The following is a 13,655-nucleotide window of genomic DNA, read 5'->3' as shown; positions in this document are numbered from 1 at the left end:
TTTGCCAGCCAGGATTACCCTCTTGTATCATGTGACCCTAATTTTGGTAACTGTTGTGGTAAATCTTTTCACTCACTGAGACTTTTCAAGTGCTTTTATTTTTGCCTGACTGCTTCAGGTAGATATTGAATATAAAATTTTATGTTTCAAATCATGGCTTTTCAAAATTTATTATGCATACAAGGGGTATTTTAAAAATGCACATTCTGATTCAGTCTGTAGAGCTTGAGTTGCTGCATTTGTAATGAGTTATAGGTGATATTGATGTTGCTGGTCCATAGATCATACTTGGGAGTATCAAGGTGCCAGTCATTGGAGGCTTTCTTTGATATCTGCCTAGGAAATGTCCTAAAGTACCACACTGAATATTTTTTACAAGATTTCTGACTGATTCTTTTTTTTTTTTTCTTTTCTGACTGATTCTGATACTGGCAGGCAGGACACATTCTGAGAAACACTGTGCTGTATTATCTATAATAGCTTAAAAGTTCTGGTTTCTTGGGTTTTATCCGTAGTTCCACTTGATCTGGTTCCTGTGGTATTAATGTAAAGGTATTAGTGAAAGAAATAACTTCAACTTAATTCTTAGAAAAATATTTTGATTTGATAACAATTGTAGTCTTAAGATTTAGGCTTTGTAGGCCATGTGATTTCTGCTGCACCTACTCAATTCTGCCCTTGTAAAGCAAAAGCAGCCGCAGACAACAAGCAAACAAATGAGTGTGTCTGTGCTTCTATAAAAGTTTATTTCTAAAAACAGGCAGATTAAATTTGCCCCGAGGGCTGTAGTTTACCCACCCGTGTTCTGTGTTCTGGTAGATCATTTACAGCATATATAAAATTCCTTTAAAATGTGTTTATCTCAAAATAGAACCTAGTTTAGAGCCCAATACTATGCTATAATTAAAATAGTAACTGTTATGACTGTATTTATTGCCATAGGTTTACTTTTGCTGTAGAGTTATTTTTTTCTTCAAATACAAGAGCCCGTACAAAACTAACTGCAATCTTATGAGCTTACAGTATTTTAGGAGTGAGACTATTAAGACTCAGGTTAAATAATTTTTCAGTATTACATTTTTAGGAAGCAGAAGAGCCAGATCCTGAGAAAGCGTTAAAAGTTAGAGTAGGTATATTGATTCTGTGAACTAAAAGAAGACATATCAACTCTTAAATGATCTTAAAAATAGACAAGTATACTATTTAGATTTTTGCATTTCATGGGAACTGAGCTTTTTAGAGTCAGGTAAGATTTTTGCCAGAGTTTTATACTTATAGTTGTAGAGACAATTTTATTCAGCGTATTGTATTGTGGTACATTAGATATTCATTCATTCAATGAGACTTTGATGAAGTCAAAAAGTAGAAAATTTGTCTTTGTGCATTCTCAAGGAAAAATTTCACTATTGGGAAAGTAGTATTGGCTTATGAATAATTGTGGGCCTTCTGAAGATACTTCACTTAAATATTCAGCAACACTTCTGAATATGTTTAAATGGGTGCTGAAAATGATCTTGAGTAACTCAAATTTATTTCTATGCTGTTATCTTGGAGAAATATAGAAATTAATATAAATAAATTATAATACATATAGTTAAAGTAAAAGCCACCTACCAAGGAGGTTATATATACATAGTGTTGCATCATTAAAATAGTTCTTTCTTCAGTTGCAATTCTTGTTGTAATTCTATTTGCAAGAATGAATAGAACTTTCCAAATAGCTATTTATCATACTAGCTTTTATTAAATGAGTGGGTACCAAATCTTGAATTGTTACAAAATTCTTTGTTTTCTTTTAAATTTTATGAATTATTTGTGATATGCTTAGGGTTTGTACTTGCCTAAGATACTTAAATATAATTTAAACTTATGCTTGTGTTATTTATCAAAGTATTCATAGAACTGTATACAACTTTAATGTATGAAAATTTTAGACAACTAAAATGACATTTTAGTCAGGCTAATTGCAATGACTTCAGAATCTATATTTTCTTATAAGAAAACAAATTTTATATAATCTGGACTGTATATGCTATGGATCATCATGTGCAAAAACCCTCAGCCTTATGTTTCACAGGTTTGTACTTCAAGTTGGAGGAGAAGAGAAATTCTGGGTTAGCATTTGTCAAAGTTAGGAGTCTTAGGGGGTTCCTGAGATCCTTTGAGGGTATCTACATGTCAAACTATTTTCGGAATGAATGAATGAATGAATGAATGAATGAATCCACTGTGTTGACATTTCCAATGAAAATGTGAACACAACAGTCAATAAACTGCTGGTACTCCTTGGAAAGAATCAAGGCAGTGACACCACCACATAAGAAAAGTGTTTAGGAACATGTGAAATAACTACTGTTAGATTTTGGTGTTTTGTAAAAGTTTGTTTCTTCCTGTTTGCTACTCTTGTATCTTTTTTTTTTCTTTTCATTTTATTATAGAACTCTTGAAAAAATAGGATTTTTGTTCTTACTTTAAGGGCAGTGAAAAGAGAACAAGAAAAGAGGAACTTCAGTGGAAAATATGGGTGGAGAAAGCTTTATAAGGAAATGTTCTAGTATTTAGGTCTATGGGAGGAAATAGAACATGGAGATCAGCCTGAGAGTTAGCTTTGTTGATCAGCTACTACGTAGGATTCCTTTTCCAATGTCTCTGAATTAAAGAAGACTACTGTCATGACAAAAGGGAAATGTCACCCGTGATTGGTTCCCTTTATCTGTCTCTGCCCCAATTCCTCGTTACTGCCTCCTCATCCTCTATTGTGCTCCTATTACCATTTTAACAAAGGAAATAAGAGCCTTCGCTTCTCTACCTGGCCCATTAAGTCATGCCTTTTAGCTGCAAAACCTTCCATGTTTACTAAATGATATAAATACATGGATATTTTATCCTCTAAAATTTCTCTTGGGAAACATATATGTTGACAAAGTAGGGGAAGAAGGACCCCAGAGGCTATGCCCATGTAATAAACAATGATACTAGTATTTTCTTTAGAGAGCATGTCCAGACAAGTGTGTATACCTTTGTTTTGCTACACCTGGAATTGAACTTGGATCTACAGTTTAGGAGTAGAAGCTAGAACAAAGCTGCATTATTTCACATATTAGAAAAGCGAGGAATTTAAAGAATGATTATGAGATAGAGTCCAGAGTAAAAGAGGGTCAGAAGAAAACAAAACCATTCAGCAAAAAGGGCTTTGGAGATCAGAAGTACTTCTTGAGTAGTTTTTAATTTGTTAGCTGTGTGTGGTGTGAAATAAATGTTCTTTAACATCTTCCTTATAACAGGTCTTAAGCAAAATGCACACTTCCCTCTAATGCATTTTTGTGATTGGATCCTTTTAGAGGACAAAAGGAAAATAGGAGTTATATGTCTGGGCTGATAAGCTAACAGAGGCTGTTTATATATATAGAAGGTTGAGGGATGGTAGCTGATATCACATTCCCAATTCCGGTTTCTAAGAAAGGGCTTCGATAGGTTCAGCTTGCCTTTCTCACCCTTCCTGAACTAGTAAAACTGTGGCCCTGGGTACAATCATGTCACTTTGTACAAACATGACTGCTCTTCCTTCATCCATATGGAAAAGGTATTATTCTCAGAAAAGCAAGAGATGGGGAACTGAACATGTAAATCTATTGGTGTTCCTATTTCTTTTTTCCTTACAACAATAATACTTCAGCTAATAAAATAGTGCAGTGTGAGTCAAATTTAAGAATGTATAACTTCAAACCAAAATCACTTCCATTTTATCTCCCACCAAGAATACTTGCATAGAAACACAAACCCCATGAAACACGCAAAAATTTATATGTGGTAGATCTGTATGCAACTGAGAAATGATTAGGCAATTGAGTCTTCCAAATTTGGAAAATTGTTTCAGGATCATTAGTTTTGACTGCATGTATGCTTTGTAAGAAAGTTGGATGTTTTGTGGCCAATTATTATAGGGAAAAGTATTATTGGAAGCAGTTGAAAGGTAATTAGAGAAAGGGGAATTAATTTATTTGCTTAGAGAATAATTACATGAATAAAATCACCTTTTAATTTTTAATGAAGTTATGATTTCAAACATTTACCAAAAAATTAATAACAGGAGGCTCAGACTCACTGATCTGTGGTTTGTTTAAATGCTGGATTATTTCTTTCTTGTGTTTCCTCAAATTACTTGGGTGACTTCGTTTTCACTAAAATGCCAGCATTCTAATTAACATAGTCTTCATTCATATTCTTTAAAAAAAAAAAAAACACATAATACAATCTGCTCCAAAATGTTAAAAAGTGAAATTTCTCAAATTCCAGCAAGAAAATCATAAAAAATTAAAGTTATAGATAAAGAAGTAGAAGAAAGAATGACACTGTAAAAGTATAGAATTTGTCTCAGAGAAAAGTATTTCTTGAATGTAGCTGGATAATTTAAATAAATCAATGCTCATATTGCTTTGCAGTTAAAAAATTCTGAGTAACAGAGAATTTTCATAGTATTGTAAGAACGATTATTATTTTCACCTTTTTGCATTTGAATTATTTTTGCTTTCACTTGTCTCCCCTTTTCTCTATCCGTTTCTACTACAAATGGGAAACTTTCCTCGGGCTTTATTAATAATGAAACTAAAAGTTCAACTAAGAGGAGGTGTGGTTTCTACTAATGTTTGGTGTCTGAGAGGACTTCCCAGGTTACTTGAAAGGATGCAGAAGTCCACTGTAAATATGATTATCAATTTGTATACTCATCAAAGTGGAAGAGAACCAAGTTAGTATAGACCACGTTATGTCTGGCTGTGTCAGCACCATTATTATCTATGTAATACCTGATGAAGAAGAGTGTAACATTCCCTGGCAAGAAAAGATATTCTTATTGGGTAAAATGTGAGAAATCCTAGACTCAATTTGTAGAAGGGTCCTTGGGGATCTAATTTCACCCCCTTTTATCTCAAAAGTGAGAAAATTGCTGTTCAGATAATTCAAACTTGCTCAGGGTCACATGGCTAGTTCTCTTTTTTTAAGCAGGGCACTGAGAATGACTTAATTGTCTGAAAAAAAAAAGCACTTATTTAAAGATAATGGGGGGAAGAGGGAGAGGGAGAGAGAGATTGCCAAGAAATTCAAATATGTGAAGGGAGGGCAATTCTTGAACAGCAGTGTGGCTGTGAAGTGACGCTTTCTCTCTAATATATAGCAGTAAGGGAAGGAATATTTTCCAAATGTTGTTGTCTTCAAATGTTGTTGGAGAGGGGATGCCTGGGTGGCTCAGTGGTGGAGCGTCTGCCTTTGACTAGGAGCATGATTGCAGAGTCCCGGGATCCAGCTCCCTGCATGGAGCCTGCTTCTCCCTCTGCCTGTGTCTCTGCCTCTCTCTCTCTCTCTCTCTCTGTCTGTCTCTTATGAATAAATACGTAAAATCTTTTTAAAAAGAAAGAAATAGAGAAAAATTTCACCTGTCTCCAATTTTCATTGTGACAGAAACTCTCAGAAGCAGCTAAGAAGTGATGGTAACTAGTCCACATTCCAGGACAAATTGACCACGATGTGACTTTGGTCCCCAAGCCAAATTTGTTCATCATTTAAATTATGTGTTCCAGTTAGCTGCTTTTTAAAACAACTTAGGGCATAATGTTTCTTGATACTTTAAGCCAGATGCCTCTGTTTCTAGCCTTTTAAATTTTATGCAAATTATACACTGTGATCTAGCAGACCGAATTTTAGTGTGATTCCACATGTTTAAACACTTGTTTTTTTGAAACACAGTTAAAATTTGTGTATGTCAATAATGTATACATTTTTACTAGGTTATGCATACATAGTACTATATACATACGTATAGTTTATCAAAGTGGCACATGCGTCTGCTTAAAACATCAAATAATACCTTCCTGCCATTAAGTTCCAGTTTCCAGACTTTTGGCTATTTTAGTTGTTTCTTTTAGTATTACTTTCACATATTTGGCATTTACCAACTTTAGTTAATAACTATTTTCTGTAATAATGAGGATTTAATTCACTTATATAAGTACCTATTCCTTTTCCATTCTCCTGTTTGAATAATACATTATTGATTTTTTGTTTAATGTCTAATTATGATTTGTAAAATTAACCATGGGAACACCCAAGAAAATGATAGTATTTCTTTTTTCCTTCCTTCTTTGGTTCTAATTGTTTTTTTTTTTAACTTTTTGTTCTTTTTAAAAACCTTTCTGATACCAAACGCATAATGCTTTCTTATCTAGTAGGTACTAGTTTAAGTGCTTCACATATATTTGCTCTAACCTCACAATGACCTTATTACAGCATAGACATCATCACTATTTTATAAATAAGCAACTGAAGACCAGAGAAGACGAGTCAATGGTACAAGGTCACACACATACTGGTAAGGGATAGAGCTAGAATTTGGACCTAGGCAGTGTGATTTCAGAATCATAATGTTAAATGCTTCTTGTTTTATTTTGCTTTTCACATGAGAAATTTCTATCAATTATTTCCCATAAGGAAGAATTTGCCACCTAGGGTTTAATCTATTTTACTTTACTTATTTTATTTAAGTCAGCATTAGAAAAAGAAAAAAAAAAGAAGACTGTTAGACTGTTTGCAAGTGATCCTGGCAAATGAGAATTATTGTGTGGATCTGTTCCTGCTCCAGAAATGTCATTTAATCAGGATTCAAATGGCATCTAAGGAATAGGAGTAAGTTTGTTTTAGGTTAAGAGAAACACGGAAATGCCTCAAAGGGGCCTTTCTTCATATACTCAATCACTTTGATTTTCTCAGTCAACCATAGAATCTTCTCTTAGCTCCTGTGTTTTTTTGATACCTGAGGTCTCAATTTAACCTTACTAAAAAAAAAAAAGTAATTATTTTGTATTGTTTTATATTTTTCATTTCCTGAGCACTTTCTGATTTCTAACTGTGACACAGCTGCCCAGCTGGTTAATTATTTCCATGTGGTCTTCATTTCAGACCTGCCTGTTTTCCTGTCTTCCCTTCCCTGCTGAGTCTCAGCATCCCTTCCCCACAAGGGCTAGGAGGACCACCTGCTGTCAGACAGTTGGCCATCCCTAACCTGAGGGCTTTGCTCTTACTTGTCTCCAGGTGGTCATCCTCAGGAATCTGCAAGGATAGACTTAACATCAAGGCTCAGGTATTAACCATTCTGTTTTCAACTTCTGGCACTTTTATTTGAGTAAACGTTAAAAGAGAATTGCTTAGATTAAAGATTACTGTTATGAATAAATGACAGATTTGGCTTTATGATGTAGGAAGTTGAAAGACCTATTTTCTCTAATTTAAATTAATTCACTTTTCTGCACTAGTGACTCATAGATGAATGAAATCTTTGAGCAAAAATTGTAGTGGTTATTAGAGTACAAAAAGGAATCTCACTGTACCTTACTTACCAATATTATTTCATTTTAAAACTTGATAAAAACTCTTTTCTTTTGTTTTTGCCATATAAGAGATATCCTTTTCTTTGGCTTGTACCTACTCCAATTCTAGATGCTCCTGACTTTAGGATCCTGGAAGCCTGTTAAAAAGCACTGCCCAGTCAGGCAGACCATGAAACAAACTGGAAGTGAAGGGAGCTAGAATCATGAACTCATCAACCACTATTCTGTTCACGAGAAGTAAAAGTCACATTAGGTAGGTGGATAAAAAAATTCAGTCAAGCTCTAGACAAGTGTTGAGATCCTAGAAATCTAATCCAGAGTGTAAAAACATGTATAAATTCAGATATACTTGAATACTAGGTGACATAGTGTTAGTAGTTTTCAGGGTTGCCCATTTACCAAGGGTAAAATTAACAAGAATTGTTAAACTTTCAGGAAAAGGGGATGGAAAAGGTGAGATGAGAAAACATGCCTGCAGTTGACTAGAGACAACAGCACTTTCTATTACCCAAAATTCAAAGTGATCTGTTGTGGAGTAATGGAGCTAGGGAGTAGTGTTTTAAGATGCCAGTATAAAGGAGACAGAAAAGGAGTATTTAGGTGACTGTAGAACAGAGCCCAGTAAGTGGCCTTATTTCTTTATGAACTGTTTAGAGAGGTTGTCACTTGATTTTGTAACTAAAGATTTTGGCCTTTGATTCTATCCTTTATGATGAAACATCCATACATAAAATTTACAATTTTAACCATTTTTAAGTGTGTAGTTTGTGATATTAGGTACATTCACATGGTTGTGTAACCAATCACCAGGACTCTTTTCATTTGCAAAGTGGAAACTCTCTACTCATTTAACAATTCCTTGTGCCCCCATTTCTCAACCCTGAAAACCACCACTCTACTTTCTGTTTCTAGGAATTGACTACACAAGGTATTTCATATTAACTGGAATCATACAGCATTTGTCTTTTTGTTTATTTCTCTTGGCCAAATATCATTAATGTGAATCCTGTTCTACCATGAGTCAGAATTTCCTTTTTTAAAAGAAGAATGATATTCTACTGTATGTATATCTATTCATCTGTCTATGGACATCTGGTTACTTCCATATTTCGATTGTTGTGAATAATGCTGTTGTGAACATTGGTGTATAGATATATGTTCAAGTCCTTGCTTTAACTTCTTTTGGCTATCTACCCAAAAGGAGAATTGCTTAATTTCATGATAATTCTTTTAAAAAATTTTTGTATTTAAATTCAATTTGCTAACATATAGTATAAGATGCAGTGCTCATCCCATCGAGTGCCCTCCTTAGAGCCTGTCACCCAGTCACCCCAACACCCTGCCCACCTTCCTTCCACATCCCTTTGTTTGTTTCCCAGAGTTAGGAGTCTCTCATAGTTTGTCTTCCTCTCTATTTTTTCCCCACTCAGTTTCCCTCCTTTCAGTTATAGTCTCTTTCACTATTTTTTATATTCCACATATGAATAAAACCATATGAGAATTGTCCTTCTCTAGTTGACTTATTTCACTCAACATAATACCCTCCAGTTGCATCCATGTCCAAGTTACTCATCTTTTCTGATGGTTGAGTAATATTCAGTGATATATATATATATATATATATATATATATATATATATATAAATATCCTGTCTTTTTTATCCATTCATCTGTTGAAGGACATCATGGTTCCTTCCACAGTTTGGCTATTGTGGAAATTGCTGCTATGTGCAGGTGCCCCAGTGTTTTACTACTTCAGTATGTTTGAGTAAATATCCAGTAGTGCAGTTGATGGGTCATAGGGTAGCTCTTTTTTTTTAATTCTTGAGGAACTTCCACACTGTTTTACAGAGTGGATTCACCAGCTCGCATTCCCACCAACAGTATAGGAGGGTTCCCCTCTCTCCACATCATCTCCAACATTTGTTGTTTACTATCTTGCTAATTTTAGCCATTCTCAATGGTGTGAGGTGGTTTCTCGTGGTTTTGATTTTTATTTCCCTGATGGCAGGTGATGGTGAGCATTTTTTCATGTGCCTGTTGGCCATGTGTAGGTCTTCTTTGGAGAAATGTCTGTTCATGTCTTCTGCCCATTTCATGACTGGATTGTTTGTTTCTTGGGTGTTGAGTTTGCTAAATTCTTTATACATCTTGGATACTAGCCCTTTGTCTGATTGGTCATTAATGAATATCTTCTCCCATTCTGTAGGTTGTCTTTCAGTTTTGTTGACTGTTTCTTTTGCTGTGCAGAAGCTTTTTATCTTGATGAAGTCCCAATAGTTCATTTTTGCTTTTGTTTCCCTTGCCTTCATAGATATGTGTCTTGTAAGAACTTCCTGTGGCTAAGTTCAAAAAGATTGTTGTCTGTGTTCTCCTCTAGGGTTTTGATGGATTCTGGTCTCACATTTAGATCTTTCATCCATTTTGAGTTTATCTTTGTGTCTGGTGTAAGAGAATGGTCCAGTTTCATTCTTCTGCATGTTGCTGTCCAATTTTCCCAACACCATTTGGTGAACAGACTGTCCTTGTTCCACTGGATAGTCTTTCTGGTTTATCATAGATAAGTTGATCATGGAGTTGAGGGTCCACTTCTGGATTCTCTATTCTGTTCTATTGATCTGTGTGTCTATTTTTGTGCCAGTACCACACTGTCTTGATGATCACAGCTTTGTAATACAGCTTGAAGTCAGGCATTATGATGCCTCCAGCTTTGGTTTCCTTTTTCAACATTCAGGGTCTTTTCTGGTTCTATATAAATCTTAAGATTATTTTTTCCAACTCTGTGAAGAAAGTCCCTGGTATTTTGATAGGTATTGCATTGAATGTATAAATTGCTCTGGGTAGCATAAATATTTTCACTATATTTATTCTTCTAATCCATGAGCATGGAATATTTTTCCATCTCTTTACATCAACCTTGATTTCTTTCATAAATGTTCTGTAGTTTTTAGAGTATAGATCCTTTACCTCTTCGGTTAGGTTTATTCCTAGGTATCTTATGATTTTGGGTGCAGTTGTGAGTGAGATTGATTCCTTAATTTCTCTTTTTTCTCTCTCATTGCTAGTGTATAAAAATGCCACTGATTTCAGGGCATTGATTTTGTACCCTGCCACACTGCCGAATTGCTGTATGAGTTCTAGCAATCTTGGGGTGGAGTCTTTCGGATTTTCTATATATAGTATCATGTTATCTGTGAAGAAGGAGAGTTTGACTTCTTTGCCAATTTGAATGCTTATTTCTTTTTGTTGTCTGATTGCTGAGGCAAGGACTTCTAGTACTATGTAGAATAACAGTGGTGAGAGTGGACATCCCTGTCGTGTTTCTGATTTTACAGGAAAGGCTCTCAATTTCTCCCCATTGAGAGTGATATTCACTGTGGGCTTTTCATAAACAGCTTTCATGATATTGAGATATATTCCCTCTATCCCTACACTTTCAAGAGTTTTAGTCAGGAATGGATGGCGTAGTTTGTCAAATGCTTTCTCTACATCTATTGAGAGGATCATATGGTTATTGTCTTTTCTCTTATTAATGTGATCTATCATATTGATTGTTTTACGAATGTTGAACCACCCTTGCTTCATGAGGATAAATCCCACTTGGTCATGGTGAATAATCCTTTTAATGTACTGTTGGATCCTATTGACTAGTATCTTGGTGAGAATTTTTGCATCCATGCTCATCAGGGATTTTGGTCTGTAATTCTTTTTGGTGGGGTTTTGAGATCAAGGTAATACTGGTCTCATAGAACAAGTTCAGAAGTATTCCCTCCATTTCTACCCTTTGAAGCAGTTTAGTAGAATAAAATAGGTATTATTTCTTCTTTAAATGTTTGGTAGAATTCTCCTGGGAATCCATCTGGTCCTGGACTTTTGTGCCTTGGGAGGTTTTTAATGACGGCTTCAATTTCCTTGCTGGTTATTGGTCTGTTCAGGTTTTCTATTTCTTCCTGTTTCAGTTTTGATAATTTGTACGTTTCCAGAAATGCATCAATTTCTTCCAGATTGCCTAATTTGTTGTCATATAGTTGTTTATAATACGTTTTTAAAATTGTATTTACTTGGTATTGGTTGTGATCTCTCCTCTTTTGTTCATGATTTTATTAATTTGAGTCTTTTCTCTTTTCTTTTTAATAAGACTGGCTAGGGGTTATCTATCTTATTAATTCTTTCAGAGAACCAGCTCCTGGTTTCATTGATCTGTTCTACAGTTCTTCTGGTCTCTATTTCATTGAGTTCTGCTCTAATCTTTATTATCTATTTTCTTCTAATTGATTTAGGCTTTATTTGCTGTTCTTTCTCTAGTTCCTTTAGGTGCAAAGTTAGCTTGTGTATTTGAGATTTTTTCAATTTTTTGAGGGAAGCTTGTATTGCCATGTATTTCCCTCTTAGGATCACCTTAGCTGTACCTCAAAGTTTTGAACAGTTGTACTTTCATTTTCCTTAGTTTCCATGAATCTTTTAAATTTTTCTCTATCTTCCTGATTGACCTACATCTTTTAGTAGGATACTCTTTAACCTCCAAGCATTTTAGCTCCTTCAGAATTTCTTCTTGTGATTGAGTTCTAGTTTCAAAGCATCGTGGTCTGAAAATATGCAGGGGATAATCCCAATGTTTGGGTATCAGTTGAGACTTGATTTGTGACCCCATATGTGGTCTATTCTGGAGAAAGTTCAATGTGCACTTCAGAAGAATATGTATTTAGGTGCATTAGGATGAGATGTTCTGTATATATCAGTGAAATCCATTTGGTCCAATGTATCATTCAAGACCCTCGTTTCTTTGGTGATGTTCTGATTAGAAGATCTGTCTTTTGCTGAGAGTACAATGTCAAAGTCTCCTATTATTGATGTATTATTATTTATGTATTCTTTACTTTGGTTATTAATTGATTGATATACTTGGCTGTTCCCACATTAGGGGCATAAATATTCATAATTGTTAGGTCTTCTTTTTGAATAGACTCTTTAAGTATGATATAGTGTCCCTCTTCATCTCTCATTACAGTCTTTGGTATAAAATCTAGTTTATCTGATATAAGGACTGCTACCCTAGCTTTCTATTGAGGACCATTTGAATGGTAAATAGTTCTTCACTCCTGCATTTTCAGTCTGGAGGTGTCCTTAGGTCTAAAATGATTCTCTTGTAGACAGCACACAGATGTGTCTTGCTTTTTTATCCAGTTCTATACCCTGCATCTTTTGATGGGATCATTTAGCCCATTCATATTCAGAGTAACTATTGAATGATATGAATTTAGTGTCATATTATTACCTATACAGTCTCTATTTCTTCAGATTGTTTCTTTGGGCTCCCTCCTTATAGGGTCCCCCTTAATATCTCTTGCGGAGCTGGGTTGGTGGTCACATATTCTTTTAGTTTCTGTCTATCCTGGAAGTTCTTTATCTTTCCTTCTATTCTGAATGACAACCTTGCTGAATGTTTTTCTCATTTAGTATCCTGAATATATCATGCCAGCCCTTTCTGGCCTGCCAGGTCTCTGTGGAGAGGTCTGCTGTTAATCTGATAGTTCTCCTCAAATAAGTTAAGAATCTCTTGTCTTGAGCTGCTTTTAAAATTTTCTCTTTATCTTTGAAATTTGCAAGATTCACTATTATATGTCACTATTATATGTTGATCAGTTGTTGTTGATTTTTGGGGTTGGGGGGGGTCTTCTCTATCTCTTGCATCTGAATGCCTGTTTCCTTCTCCAGATTAGGGAAGTTCTCAGCTATGATTTTTTCAAATGTACTTTGTGGTCCTCTCTCCCTCTACCTCTTCTGGAATCTCAATAAGATGAATATTATTCCTTCTCAAGCTATCATTTATTTCCTGAAGACGTTCCTCGTGGGTTCTAAATTGTTTTCTTTTTCTTTTTTTCCTCAGCTTCCTTCCTTTCCATCAACTGTCTTTTGTCACTCACAGTCTCTTACCTCATTAACCCTAGCAGTTAAAGCATTCAGTTTAGAATGCATCTCAGTTAAAGCATTTTTAATTTTGGCCTGATTAGATCTCAATTCTACAATAAGAGAATCTCTAGAGTCCCTTATGCTTTTTTTCCAGAGCCACTAGTAATTTTGTAATTGTACTTCTGAATTGTAGCTGTGACATTGTACTTAAATCCACATCTAGCAGACCTGGGGCAGAAAGTATTACTTCTGGTGCTTTATTTTGTGGTGAACTCTTCCTCTTAATCATTTTGTCCAGGGCAGAATGGCTATATGATAGAGCAGAGTAAGAAATATCAACCACAATGTAAGTAAAATAACCCTAGA

The sequence above is a fragment of the Vulpes lagopus genome, chromosome 17 (genome assembly GCF_018345385.1).
Source record: "Vulpes lagopus strain Blue_001 chromosome 17, ASM1834538v1, whole genome shotgun sequence".
In the NCBI taxonomy this organism is placed as follows: Eukaryota; Metazoa; Chordata; class Mammalia; order Carnivora; family Canidae; genus Vulpes; species Vulpes lagopus.
The sequence above is the reverse complement of the archived record's forward strand: the minus strand, read 5'-3'. Positions refer to the sequence as shown.